Here is a 13,096-nt window from a genome sequence, read left to right as displayed (position 1 = left end):
CCAACAGACCGCCTCTAGCTTGTCAGTGGCTGGATCACCTTGCACATATTGCTCCATCTGCAGCTTCCACCACCCTGCTGCAACAGAAGCACACTGCTTCTGCTGCTAATGGGGATCTTCCACATATAATTCCCACAGTGCATACTTTAATTTCTTCCCAGTCTTACCTTCAGAAGTCTAGATGTCAGTGAGAACTCTTTCAATGTACCCTCCTAGCTATGTTCAAAAAGCACAGCTCCCTCTCTAAAAAAACAAATGGAAGCATGCTAATAGGTGAGGTAGAACCTTTTGACTTAGGCCTTTTCGTCTCAGGAGGTCCCTTTCCTTCCTGCTGGCATCAGTGATCAAAAGACCAGTGTCAGAGCATGAGAACCCCCTACTGTCATTCTTGGCACTGCAGTACTTACATTTTATTGCTTTTCCTCTTCAGCTGCAATATTTTCTCATGTAGCACAAACTTGCCGCTGATTCAGTCGCTAATATCAGCATGACCTCAGATGAAACAAACATAAACCAAATGCTGAGGGCAATTTCAGCCACAATCACAGTAGCCATCCCACAACAAAGAGAGTTCAGCTTCTGTTTTCTTAAGGGCAGCAATAATGAAGTTCACTCAGGGGTTGCAAGATGTAGGATCATTAAGAGAGAATGTGATCCTAGATCATTTACTGTATCTTCTTTCTCCCAATTTTTTCAAATGCAGGTGCCTAAATTGTACCCATAAAAATATGCATGCAACTGTAGATCTTTCATTTGCATATGCAAATCAGGAACTTATGCATGCAAACAGGAACAAAGACATGCAATCACATAGATTTTTATGCAAATATTTAGTTGTGTCACCTCCTGTCCAATCAGAATAGAGTGTGACTAGCGACTTCAAGAGGACCAGGATTTGGCCTTCTGCATGCAAATGGGAATGCTGCATGTACTTTTAAATTTAGCTGGTGTTATTTAGGTTCATACATAAGGAAACTGTGACATTGTTGTTGTTTAATTAATCTGCATACTTTTATGATAGCAGATATGCTTCTTATCTGTTTCTGATACTGTTTCCTATCAGAAGTTTTGGTAAATTAAGTTTCAGTTTTAAGCGATTTTCTCTTCTTAGGGAACATTGTCTGTACTCCAGTGTTAAGTAGACTGAACATGATTCACTGAATTAGCAGAATATGCGCAAATGACGTCAATGAATGTTCATGAAGATCAAAATTTAAACAGGGAAAATTGTAGTATGAGGACACATATTTAATTTATCTGGGTATAAAGTTTACCCAGGAATAAGTTAACATGAATTTAGGTCCAAAGGACATCATTGTTCAGGGGAAAGAACCACAATCAAAGTGACCATTAGCTCCTTCTTTAATATGCAGTATTTAAAGCAAAGGTCAAGATGTCTTACAATTCACATTTTATTTATGCATGTATTAAGGAGGGATTTGTCCTTTTTTATTTAATCAGTGTGTCTCAGAACACTTTAAACTAAATAGCAATTAGGACACAAATATTTTAAAATCTGCTTTTGAAAGCTTTCTAATGTAAGCAGGATGTAAATGAGCTCTCCCCTGACATCTACTGACACACTGGGGGAAAGGAAGTAAGGAGCAGACCGTATTTGCATAGATGACCCTACTCTGCTTAGGTGTTCGGCAGATAGATATGCTTTGCCAAAGTTATCAGTTTTGGCGACTTTTGGGGTATAATTCACTTTAATATTGAATGCAGGGGTAAGGAAATGTTGTTATTATATGAGTAAAGGGCAGAAGAACTGTGCTTAGCATGCCCTGATTGAGGGGGTCATCATAAACTGAACTCACTTGCCAAGCACCTCTGGGGAGGCTAGCCCCAGCACTGCCCCTTCCGCCCAGCCCCCCCAACCCCCCCCCGTCCAGAGCCCCAAGACCCCCTTCCCCTCCCTCCGTCAGAGGAGCCCTGAGTGTAGAGTTGCCAGGCGTCTGGTTGTCAACTGGAATGCCCAATCAAAAAGGAACCCTGGTGGCTCTGGTCAGCACCGCCGACTGGGCCATTAAAAGTCCGGCTGATAGTGCTGTGAGGCTAAAGCAGGGTCGTCCCTACCTGTGCTGTCTCCACACTGTGCCCTGGAAGCGGCCAACAGGTTCAGCTAGTAAGCGGAGGAGGCAGAGGGATCTGGGTGCTGCCTCCACCTCGAGCACTGGCTCTGTACTCCCATTGGCCAGAAACAGCAGAGGGAATTGTGGGAGGCCAGCTGGGCACAACGCAGAGACAGGACAGGCAGGGACCCTGCTGTAGCCCTGCTGCACCTCTGACCGGGACCCACCTGAGGTAAGCCCGCACTCTAACTCCCTGCCCCAGCCCTGAGCTGCCCCTCAAACCCGGAGACCCCTCCTGCACCCCAAGCTGCTCATCTCCAGCCCCACCACAGAGCCTGCATCCCCAACCAGAGCCCTCGCTCTCTCCTGCAGCCCCATCCCGCACTCCAAATCCCTCGGCCCCACCCCCCAGTCTGGAGACCCCTCCTGCACCCCAAACCCCTCGTCCCTGGCCCCACCCCAGAGCCCTCATCCCCTCCCACACCCCAACCCCCTGTCTCAACCCACAGTTCCCTCCTGCATTCCAAATCCCTCCACCCGATCCCTGCAGTCTGAAGTCCCCTCTGGAACCCCAAACCCCTCATCCCCAGCCCCACCCCAGAACCCCCACCTCCAGTCGAGGCTCTCACCCCAGCCCAGTGAAAGTGAGTGAGGGTGCAGGAGAGGGAGCCACTAAGAGAGCGGAAATGTAGGCAATTAGGAGGTCAATGGGATTTAGAAGAATAAGTGCCTAAGTCATTTTGAAAGTGTGACTTAGCCTCCTAAAGACACTTGTGTCTATACTGCACAGTTAACCTGAGTGATCAGCACCCAAATTAGCCTACCCCAGGTGCATGCATCCCTTCAGCAAGGTCCTAGCCGGGTTACTGTTGTCATACTAGACACACTGCTGTCCCTTCTCGGGATGTCTCTGAGTGTATCCTCCACAGGTATTAGGCCTTGGTCTTTACCTGTCCTGGAGCAGAATTCCACAATTCCCTCACTCTCAAACAAGAGTCTGGGTTACAGTCTCTAGGTACCAACTGTGACTAATTCAACTGAATTTGGATCTGCAGGGAGATGGGACAGTGGGGGCTAGTGTCCCTGAAGTGGAAATATTGTGAGGCCTGATCTATGTTTCCACTCCTATAGTATTTCCTCTATACCTAGAGAGGGTGTAAGATGGTATCCCAGGCCTCATTCCTCCTCTGGCCCAGCCCCTCAGAGCTCAGAGGCAGAAGTGGAGCCAGGTTTGGCAGGAAGTGGATGACTGACAAGAGCTTTGTCATTTCAGAGATGGTGGGAGGGCTGTTTCTCCTTCAGAGAAGAAGACATTTGCAGTTCTGTAAAAGAATCAGCCAGAGCAGGGAGCTGGGCAAGTGGTGCTCTGGGCTTCAGGGGCAGGGGAGCAGAGACACTTGGTCAGCTCCCTGATCTGGCTGCTGCTCTGCATAATTCAGTATGTCTGCACTTCAGCTGGGAGAGACTCCCCCAGCCCAGGTAGAATAATGGAATCATAGGGCTGGAAGGTACCTCAAGGATCATCTACTCTAAGCCCCAAGATGCAGGATTTGTTGTGTCTTAACCATCCAAGACAGATGGCTATCCAGCCTCCTTTTGAAAACCTCCAGTGAAGGAGCTTCCACAACGTCTCGAATCAGTCTGTTCCATTGTCCTATTGGTTTACAGTTAGAAAGATTTTCCTGAGATTTAATCTAAATCTGCTATGCTGTAGTTTGAACTTGTTACCTCTTGTTCTGCCCTCTGTGACAAAAGAAAACAACTTTTCTCCATCTTTTTTTTAATGGCTGCCTTTCAATATGTGAAGGCCTCTATCATGTAGCCCCTCAGTCTCCTCTTTCCCAAACTGAACATACCCAGTTCCTCCAGCCTTTGTTCAGATGGCTTGCATTCCATCCCTTTGGTCACTGTGGTCATTCACCTCTGCATCCTTTATAGTTTCTCTACTTCCTTTCTACACATTGGTGACCAAAATTGGACACAGTACTCCAGCTGAGGCCTAACCAGCACAGAGTAGAGTAGTACTATCCTCTCCCATGACTTGCATGATGTCAAAAATATAAAGGGAAGGGTAATCACCTTTCTGTATACAGTGCTATAAAATCCCTCCTGGCCAGAGGCAAAACCCTTTCACCTGTAAAGGGTTAAGAAGCTAAGGTAACCTCGCTGGCACCTGACCCAAAATGACCAATGAGGGGACAAGATACTTTCAGATCTGGAGGCTGGGGGACACAAAGGGTTTGCTTTGTCCGTGTGATGCTTTTGCCAGGAACAGATCAGGAATGCAGCTTTGCAACTCCTGTAAAGTTAGTAAGTAATCTAGCTAGAAAATGTGTTCCATTTTCTTTTGTTTAATGGCTTGTAAAATAAGCTGTGCTGCAGGGAATGTGTATTCCTGTTTTTGTGTCTTTTTGTAACTTAAAGTTTTGCCTAGAGGGATTCTCTATGTTTTGAATCTGATTACCCTGTAAGGTATTTACCATCCTGATTTTACAGAGGTGATTCTTTTACCTTTTCTTTCATTAAAATTCTTCTTTTAAGAACCTGATTGATTTTTCATTGTTCTTAAGATCCAAGGGTTTGGGATCTGTGTTCACCTGTACCAATTGGTGAGGATTCTTATCAAGCCTTCCCCAGGAAAGAGGGTGTAGGACTTGGGGGGAGATATTTTGGGGGAAGACGTCTCCAAGTGGTCTCTTTCCCTGTTCTTTGTTTAAAACTCTTGGTGATGGCAGCATACTGTTCAAAGACAAGGCAAAGTTTGTACCTTGGGGAAGTTTTTAACCTAAGCTGGTAAGAATAAGCTTAGTGGGTCTTTCATGCAGGTCCCTGCATCTGTACCCTAGAGTTCAGAGTGGGGAAGGAACCTTGACACATGATATGCCTCTGTTAATGCAACCTAAAATTGCATTTGCTTTTTTTGCAACAGCATCACATTGCTGACTCACGTTGAGGTTGTGATACACCACAAATCCCAGGTCCTTCTCAGCCGTGCTGCTGCCAAGCCAGTTATCCTCCAGTCTGTATTTGTGCATTTGGTTTTTCTTCCCAAAGTGTAACATGTTACATTTGTCTTTCTTGAATTTCATTTTTTTGTCCATAGCCCAGTTCCCCAATTAATCAAGATCCTTCTGAATTTTACCACTAACCTCTAAAGTGTTGACATCCTCTCCCTACCTTTGTGTCATCTGCAAATTTGATCAGTATTCTCTCTATTCTTACATCCAGGTCATTAATAAGGATGTTAAACAACACTGGACCCAGAACTGATCTCTGTGGAACCCCATGTGAGACCCTCCTCCAATCTGTTATCATTCCTTTAACTGCAGTTGTTTAACCAATTATATATTCACTTAATGGTAGTTCCATCAAGCCCTCATTTCTCCAGCTTACATATCCAAATGTCATGTGGGATTTTGCCAAAAGTCTTGCTGAAGTCCAGATATATTATGTGCACTGCATTCTCCCTATCCACCAAACCATATACCCTGACAAAGAAGGAAATCAAGCTGGTTTGGCATGATTTGTTCTTGGTAAACACATGCTGGCTGCTAGTGATTATCCCTTCATCCTCTGGGTATTTGAAAATTGAATATTGTATACATTGCTCTAGTAGCTTCCCAGGTATCGAAGTCAAGCAGACTGGTCTATAGTTCACCGGTTCCTCCTTTTTCAAGATGGGCACTAAGTTAGCCGTTCTCCAGTCTTTATGACATCTCCTGTCATCCATGAGTTTACCAGTATTATTGAGAGGGATGCTGAGATCCTTCAGCTAATTCCTTCAGTACACTCAGGTGAATAGCATCCTTTCCCACTCATTTGAATTAATTCAAATTGTCCAGAAGATCTCTAATGTGTTCTTTATTTATCCTGATCTGCATTCCTTCCCATGTATTATCTATAGTAACTTTGTTAATCATCTGGTCACATTATTTTTTGTGAAAAGACTGAAGCAGAGTAGGCATTGAGCAGCTCTACCTTCCTATCATCTTCCGTTACCAGCTCGCCTTCTCTATTGAGCAGCAGACCTAAACTGTTCTTGATCTTTCTTTTTGTCTGACATGTTGAAGAACCTCTTCTTGTTGTCTTTAATATTCCTTGTCAGATGCTACTTATTCTTTGCCTTGGTCTTTCTGATTTTAACCCTACACACTTGCACTGTTCCAATGTGTACTTCCTTGGGGTCATGCCCCTCCTTCCATTTCCTGTAGTTTCCCTTTTGGCTTTTAGATAGCTAAATTCTTCTTCTGCAGCCACACTGGCCTTCTATGGCTCTTCTTGTCTTTCCTCTGTGTCGGAATAGCTAGTATTACATCTTTTTAGGAACTGCTAGCCCCCTTCAACTCCTTTTCTTCCTAATTGGTCTTTCCATGGGAACTTGGCTACTATTTCTCTGAGTTGGTGGAATCCACCTTTCTGAAGTCTAGTGCCCTTGTTTTGCTGTTCTCATGTCCTCCTTTCCATAAGATCTTGAATTGTATCAGTTCATGATCACTTCCTCCTAAGTTCCCAACCACCTTCACATTTGCAGCTAATTCATCCCCATTGGTCAATCAGATTCAAAATGGATGACCCCTTAATTCTTTCCTCAACTTTCTGAATCTGCAGAAAGAATTTGCAGGACATATTATGTTTTGTTGTAATAGTCTTCCAAAAGATATCAGAGAAGTTAAAATCTCCCATTAATACTAGCTCATGTGCATGAGCTAACCTCATTGTCTCATCCACTTCTTTTCCCTGGTTTGGTCGTGTATAGTAGACCCAACCATAACATATCTACCTGCCTTTTCCCTTTTTATTCTCACCCAGAGACATAGGGACAGGTGGAGAAAGCTGCAATCAGAGTAGGCTGATACGCCCCACTCGGAGATGGGAAATAAATCAGACCTTCCCAAACCTTCTGATTGCAGCTTTCTCCACCTGTCCCTATGTCTCACTTAGACTGTTAGTCTTTGTTAACGGACCACTTCACCTTGACTGGTCCCTTGAAATATATATTAACTACTTATGCTAAAAGTGTCTGTTTTACCTTGCATTTAGTTGTGACACTGATTACATTTCACAGACCTGAAGGATTGCTCTCTGTAAGCTTGAAAGCTTGTCCCTCTCACCAACAGAAGTTGGTCCAATAAATGATAATACCTCCCCACCTTTTGTCTCTAATATCCTGGGAGCAAGAAGCTACAACACTGAATACAGCCTTTTCACTGACACCTGGCCAGCATCTTGGACAACTGCCCCCTACCCTTCTTGCCAGTGGCACCTTTTTAAACTGTAATCTTGTGTCATTGGTTTATCTTTCCTGGATTCAACAACTATTTTACAGCCACTTTAAGTTTAACTATGCATTCCTTCAACTAGCAATACACAGCTGAACAGGGAAACTGAGTCACAAATCATATTAATTATGAATAATATGTATTTTCTCAGTTCATCACAACTATGTTGTCACTCTTTCTGCACTTGCCCATGTGGGTCTGTGGGCATATTCCATGAATCTTTGAGCGGAGACAGTCTATGATTCTTTCATAGTCAACTGTGCCATTGCAGGAGAGCTTGTCTGTCCTCCTGGGGCAGGCAGGGGTATTCCACAAAGGGTACTGGAGGACTATCAGCACTCCAGTGCATCGTCTCTGTAAATGGAAGGGTTGTATACCCAGTTAAAGCAGATCCTGGGACTCTTACCTATACCCAATTTTTAATTTGTGCAGGGGCTTGCCAGGGTACCTGCACACATTATTACTAGAGGTTTATTTCATTCCTTCTCCACCCAGTTCTGTAAAGTCTGGCCCTGTCCTGAGCCTTACTTGGCTAAGGGTCAAAAGAGAGGAGAAGCTGGCCTTTCTGCCTGCTACCCCTCCAAGCCCTGTTTGGCTAGCCAGCTGGCAGAATACCCTTCCTGTGCTCCTAACAATCCCCTGATTGGGGGATATGATGCCATTGGAGGAGGGAAGGTGCAGCCTGCAGGAGGGGCATTTGCTGCTGCAGGGAAACAGCAGACTGAGAGCCCAGGGAGCAACATGTGTATATGGTCCCTATGAGCCTCCAGTGCATGTAAGATTAGGCCAAGACCCAAAGGGAATGTCTTAATCTGGACCTAGGGAGGTGAGGCTGTAGCTGATGGAAATAGAATTCCTTGCAGGCATCTTGAATGTATGCCATACTCCCACTGTGTGTGCTTTGCAATGACAGTAGGGTTCTTTACATGCAAATTAAGGGATTGAAAGAGAGGTGTGTGTTCAAGAGATTCCTGGATGAATGCCTGTCTCCACACAGGTTGTAACAATTTGAAACCACCTAGCAGAGAGGGAAGCCGCCTCACCACAGTCTCCATGCATACACACACACACACACCTCAACAGTTCAATGTGTGTCTCTGTGTGTATGTGTTTCAGGCTACATTTCTCTGGAAAATTTCAGCCCAAACAGGTCAGCTGGTTCAAAGCACAAAGCTAGGAAAAAAATTAGTTGTTTTGCCCATGTTAAAAATTCTGCTGATTTTTTTTTTCGTTGGCAGCCCCACACTTTGGAGCAGAGACTTGTGATTTGGCAGGGGAATGCCCTTTGTGCCAGGGATGTGCCTCTTGCTGTTCCTATTAATATCTGCCCCAAATTGGCCAAGTTGTAAGCCTTTTAAAAATCACAGTTTGTACATGCTCCGTAAAGACTTGCTAGAGCTTTATAATTTAATACTTCAAAGATTCTGTCCACATTAAACATGGTCTAGTGCAGTATTCAGCAGGACTGTCCCTGCAATGACAATTCTTGGCTGCTGTTGGCCAACTAATAACACGAGACTCTCTCCGCTGTGCTCTCAATACCCCAATCCTGTTGCCCAGGTAGAGAGGAGGAGGAAGACACTTGAATCAAATGCAGAGGGGACAAGAGTTGGACCTGAGGAGCTGGGGGAAGCAGGGGGAGTAGATTGGGACAAGGAGCTTGGGGGAGTAAGGAGGGAGATGAGGATTGAAGGCTGGCAGGTGTCCAGTGGAAAATCAGTATGTGATAATGTAATTAAAGACTGTTTCATAATGGATACACACACGGGAGGTGAATTCAGTTTGCGTAGGAAACCTTCATTCTGGCATTTTCCCAACCTTTGAGTGCTTGGCTCTGAAATCTTAACAATGTTCTTCTAATACAGGGGTTGGTGTTTGGGAGTGTCTGTAAAATATATCAAGTTCTCAGTAATGAGTGTATGCAGGATCAGGCCCTTGGTCCAGAGTTCTCTGAGATGAGATGTCACTGCATTGTTTACGTTCAGGTCTCATTTTCAAGCTTTTTTTTTTTTTTTTCATAACATTTGGAAACTTTGTTCATGTTTTTAAAAATGAAAGCTGGCATTCTGACTTGTCACATAATTCCAGGGTTTCGTCCCCTATGTACAGGCCTACAGTGTGGGAACACGAAGGAGGCAGGCAGTCCCTCAAGCAGCTCATGGGCAACTTATTGGCTGACATGGAACTATGGCCTGACCTATCAGAGGAAGTAATATAACCTTTTCAGACTGAAAGATGGCGCCCTGACACTGGGTTTTAGGGCAAAGGGCCAATAAAGAAAAAAATAGGGGATTGCTCTCTTTCCCTTGATGAAAATAAGTGGAAAAAATAAAATAACCTTTCAGTAAAGGAAGAAATTCTATGTAATTGAAACCACATTTTTATTATGGTATTTCTAGATTGGATGCTTTAAATTCATATGCAAATTAAATTAAGATTTAAATTAAGATTTATTTTACCATTGCTCCTGAACAAGGGGCAATGGTAAAATAAATATCTAGAAATGCAATTAAGGCAAAATCAATAGAATATTAAAGGGGAAACTCTTCTGTATGAATTGGTAAATCTATTTGAGCTCATTGGGGAAAATATCCTTGAAAATGGACATAAATATAATAAATATTTGGTTATTGTTAGACTTTTTTAATGTTCTTTGTAGTGGCCTAGGCCCTGAATTTACAAGGTGCTCTCCACAAGTGATGCACCATGCCCAAGGGGAACCACACTGAAGTTAAGAGGTCTATAGAGAGCAGTGATCCACCTGCATGAGGCTCATTGAGGGATCAGAGTCCAAGATAATCCAAGCCCTCAACTCTCTATAAACATCCCTCTATAGTTTTGGAGGACCATGCCGGGAGATTGCTTTCTCCACAGCATCATCCTTTGCTCTGCTGCTGGATTTTTGTGTGGCATATCTGCTTGGGAGATGATCAAGTCCTAAACTCCTTCAGTATTACCTCGCTCAGGGTAACATCCATGAAGGGTTCTAAGCAGCACCCATTGCTATGGGATGCTTCCTGACCCTGCAAATTGCAAAAGGCACATGATCAGCAGGACTGAAAGAGGGTGCACCTTCAGAAATCTGCATTCTTCTACGGACTCACCACATGGAGAGTGCCAGGAAAACTCAGCATGGGGGCAGCATGGAGATTTTGTCTCCTATTTGTCTCTTTCTTTACTTTTTTCCATGGGAGGGACAATCTAGGCAAGAGCCAGACAATGGCAATCTGGGACCTTAGGTGCACCATAGCATGAAGCCCTCTGACTTGGAGTGGTGATGTTGGTAGGGTGGCCACTCCCTTCCCAGACAGCACATGGCCCACTTTTCACCCCCCACCCCCAATGGCAGCAGGGACTTGCTCCACTTGTGAGCAGCAAGGACAGGAGTTCCCTTGTCTGCTTTCTCCAAAGAGGTGGGGAAGCCCCCAGTACTTGCCCCGCCAGCCAGATTGTATCTGTTTGGATGGTGAGTGGGCAGTCTCACTGTAATCTCACCTTCTTGCGTCACACTCAGTTCTGTGCTGGGGTGGACTCAGCAGGGCCCCCATGAGCAATGGGTGTTAAAACCCAGTAAGTTGCATGGAACAATTCCGAGCTCTTAGAGCTCTTGTTTCAGGCTTTCTGCAGACTCAGGTAGTCATCGCTGCATCAGTTACACTCAGATCATGGTTTCAAACTTTTCTTCAAGCTGTAATGGCTAGAAGTATACTCAGTATTTTAAGTGGAAACTGAGGCTATGTCTACACTTAGAGACAGAAGTGTGATTCTCTAGCTTGCATCGAGCTAGCATGCTAAAAATGGTACAGTAGAATGGGCCGTGGCATGTGGTAGCCGCCCTGAGTGCAAACCTGCCCAAACCCTGTGGGTGTGTACTCGAGGTGCCTAGCCCATGCCGTCACTTGCCACGGCCAGTGCTACCATGACTACTCTATTATAGTGCGCTAGCTTGATCAGAGCTAGCACGAGTATGTTTACTCAAATTGAGAATCACAATCTCAGCTCCAAGAGTAGATGTAGTTTTAGACTCTAACATAAACACCTGATTCCAAGATTCAGGACCTTAGGCATGGACCTAGTTTTCCTGAGCTTTAATCCAGCTCTGAATCTAGACCAGAGTCAGTATAGCAGAAACCATATACAAAAGAACCCTTATTAATGATTGTATTTGTATGCTAGATCTTACCGGGCTGGCATTAGGGTAAATTTTGGAAATTTTATTTTTAAATCAATAGTTTTTAGATGGATTTAGTTTTGTTTCTAAAATTCAGATGTACTTTTAAAGTGATTGCTTAACTTTTAAACTATTACAACAAAATGTCCAGTGTCTACATTGTTTTTGCTCTGAATACTTTTGAAATAAACCATTACATTTTAAGGAGGCTCTGGATTTTAGGGGACATCCCCACCTCACCAAATGGTTCTCATCAATTCCAATATGTTCTTTCTTTTACTTTTTTCCTGATGGTAAATCGTTATAATAATAATAATTAAAAAATAATAGCAAACAAAACACTTCTATGACACCCTTTTACCAACTTAATCACTGAAATTAAGTAGGTAAAGAATCATTATTTTTTCATTTGATATTCATTGTGTTAATATTACTCATAATGCATTATTTTGGCATTCATTTGAATGTAGCATCTAATTTCATAGGAATGAGTTTATCATTACTCTATTCCATTAGTTAATGTCTACTTATTATAAAGTGTTTCCAATTTACTTCAAATATCATTTCCACTATGTGTTCCTTACCTTCAATAGCTGTGACAAACCTTTTCTGTTTTACTGCCTGATTCCAAAATAACCCAAGAAAAGCATTATTCACTGGCTAATCTAGTATTATGGTAACCATAGCATAAGTAGCCTATATGTATTCTTATAGCAGTTTAAGGAGGAGTAAACCAAGATCTCATTTAAGATTTCAGGGCACTTTTCACAAGAATAGGGGTGTTAAATTAACTCTTCCATCCTAGCCAAATGCCAAATTCAAATTCCAGATTCCACCTTTTTCCCCCGTGATATTTCAATTGAAGTTATTGTTCCCCTTTCCTTTTAAAACCACTTGCAATATTGATGTAGTGTTGTTGGAGCGAAAAATTGTTGAGTGAGTGAAACTTATAAACACACAACCAGACTGCATCCAGACCCTGCCTGGTTGTGCAAGGGAGATTAAGGACTCAGGGAGCCAATTCCCACATTGCACCTCCAGTGAAAAGATCAGTGACAGTAGGATTGCAAAGGTGCAGCATGGCTAGGAGGATCGTCAGCCCTCGCCTGTGTATACAGGGAGGAGGTGGGACTATGACAGGATATAAAGGGAAGTATATGCCTCACTCTCATTCCTAGTGGTGCAGCATTATGCTTTTGAGCTGACCCCATAGCACCCTCAATGGCAGAACAGTGGCTTAATGTGCCAATTAGCCCATATTCCCTTCAGGTGAAAAGAATGAAATACATGTGGGTTATTAGTATTCCATTAAAATGATTTGTATTTTCTGGATTTTTAAGTAATTGAACTAAACTTTCCTTTTCTTAATGTCAGCCAATTATGCCTAATTCCCCGGATTTATTTTTGTTCCAATTTGAAATTTAGGGCCAGATCATACTTTCTGAAAAAAATCACACAGTGGGAGATAGGGAGAGTGGGGGGAAAAAACTGCACAATTTTGGCTTTTGATGAAAGGGTGGAGTGAGCTTCAGCTTAAGTGGTATCCTGCCCTGTCCCTCTGATTCTGCATCAGC

The sequence above is a fragment of the Eretmochelys imbricata genome, chromosome 2 (genome assembly GCF_965152235.1).
Source record: "Eretmochelys imbricata isolate rEreImb1 chromosome 2, rEreImb1.hap1, whole genome shotgun sequence".
Lineage (NCBI taxonomy): Eukaryota > Metazoa > Chordata > Testudines > Cheloniidae > Eretmochelys > Eretmochelys imbricata.
Note: the sequence above shows the minus strand (reverse complement) of the source record.